This window comes from Danio aesculapii, chromosome 15, assembly GCF_903798145.1.
Source record: "Danio aesculapii chromosome 15, fDanAes4.1, whole genome shotgun sequence".
NCBI lineage: Eukaryota > Metazoa > Chordata > Actinopteri > Cypriniformes > Danionidae > Danio > Danio aesculapii.
This window is the reverse complement of record NC_079449.1, coordinates 3,666,549-3,669,048: the sequence shown is the minus strand read 5'-3', so window position 1 is coordinate 3,669,048 and position 2,500 is coordinate 3,666,549.

Sequence of the window (2,500 nt, the reverse complement as noted above, 5' to 3'; positions counted from 1 at the left end):
ACCCCAATATGACGGTCTATACACCATACATGCACATATGTCTGTCCAAACAGCTTGAAAAGTAGATTTTTTACCATAGGTGCCCTTTAAGCCTTTCTTATACCATTTAAGTTACGACATTGCAGTAATCCTGGTATTTTCTCTTTGACTTATTCCTCTATATTTTTTCTTATACTTTACATTATTTCAAACTACTAAAATGTCAATAAATGTCACTTAAAACGTTAAACTGCAGAGTTGGAAATTAAAGCACTGCAGTGTCTCTGGTATTTTCTCTTTGGTGATCATCACAGTAAACGCACGTTGCAATCTGATTGACAGAGTTTTAGCACTCTTGAGTGAGCTCCACATCCATCATCAGTGCATCTCATATCACTGCGTCTGCTTCACAGAGATAAAAGCAAGCAGTCGGCCTTCTCCTTCTGTTTTACTGCTTGGTAACCGGAAACTTTAAAAGCGTCTCTGGTTTCAGACACACACCTTAAGCACAGGTGAGACACGCCGAGCTCTTCTATTCACCCACCTCCTTTAAAAAAACACTCCATTATTTTTTTTTTTTGGAAAAAGGCTCATTTTACAGCTCTCCTACAGCTAAATACTAGAGTTTTGCCATTTTTGAATGCATGCAGATGATCTCTGGGTCTAGCCGGAGAACTTTTAGCATATAGCTTAGCATAAATCATTGAATCAGATTAGACCATTAGCATCTCTCTCATACATGAACAAAAAGATAATTTTCCTTTAAAACTTGACTCTTCTGTGGTAACAATGTGTACTCAGAGCGACAGAAAATGAAAAGCTGCTTTTTTCTAGGCTGACATGGCTAACAACTATACTCTCAAGTCAGTGTAATAATCAAGCAATTTGCCTGAAAATACATTGCCTGAAAATCTTCATTAACAAACATGAATAAATACAGTTACATGTACAGTTGAAGTCAGAATTATTAGCCCCCATGGATTATTAGCCCCCTGTTTATTTTTTCCCAAATTTCTGTTTAACAGAGAGCAGATTTATTCAACACATTTCTAAACATAATAGTTTTAATAACTCATTTCTAATAACTGATTTCTTTTATCTTTGCCATGATGACAGTAAATAATATTAGACTAGATATTCTTCAAGACACTTCTATACAGCTTAAAGTGACATTTAAAGGCTTAACTAGGTTAATTAGGTTAACTAGGCAGGTTAGGGTAATTAGGCAAGTTATTGTATAATGATGGTTTTGTTCTGGAGACAATCCAAAACAAATATAGCTTAAAGGGGCTAATAATTTTGACCTTAAAATGGTTCATAAAAAATTAAAAACTACTTTTATTCTAGCCAAAATAAAACAAATAAGACTTTCTCCAGAAGAAAAAATATTATCAGACATACTGTGAAAATTTCCTTGCTCTGTTAAACATCATTTGGGAAATATTTTTAAAAAAATCTGACTTCAATTGTATAAATGTGCTGTATTGCTAACAGTTTGTTTATGTTAGTAAATACATTATTTAACATTGGTGACACTTTGTATTGATGGTCCAGTTGAGTATTAGTAGACTGTCTGTTTAATATCTGCTGATACTGCTCCTTCAACAGACATTTAACTGACTATAAGGAACTTAACAAGTACATGTCAACTTACACTAACAGTCTACTTATAATCTAATGAGAATTCGTTGGCATGTAGATGCAATGTAACTTAAATTCAACAAATGAACCATCAAAATAAAGTGTGACGCTAACATCAATAATGTAGCATTATAAAAAGTGCTATTAGTTAAATTAGATTTATTTCTAAAATAAAATTCAAGCTTGACTTTAAGCTTTCGGATTAAACTAGCAAAATGTGCATTACAAAAACATACCATAAATCCAAATTTAACAAAATCTAATCAATAAAAAAATGGCTGTGATTTCAACGGTAAAAAACTTTAAAAATGCTACGGTAAAAATCTGTAACCTGGTAAACAGTATGTTTCCTTAATATATACGGCAAATAACCGTGAATTGACTTTCCCAGAATTCCCTGCATGGCACATCACTTTTTATGCTTTTTGTTGACATTACTATGGGTCCTTTTAGTCGTTTCCTCTTCAGTTATGTACATTAGAGATTTATTTTACATCTAATGCTAATAAACAATGTTTATTTCATGACTTTAGTTTTATGCATGTCACCATACTGGTGTTTAGTAGCTGTGTGAATGTCACTGAGCACCTTCTAAACACTGATACACTTTACTGCTTGTGGGAAAAGTTGTTTGTGATGAGCATTGGTTCATTATGCAACCTTCTCATCACCACCTGACTGTGTTTACGTGTGTCTGTGTAACAAAAGATGTGTAGATGTTGGCAATTCAAAATACAGACATATTACCTCTATAAATTTATGAAATACGGAAGTTTACTGTAAAAATTAGAAATTACTTTTACGGTTTGTAAAGTATTTTTAACGGTAAAATACTGGAAAGCACAGCTGCCGTTTTTTAATACCATAAATTTTACGGACT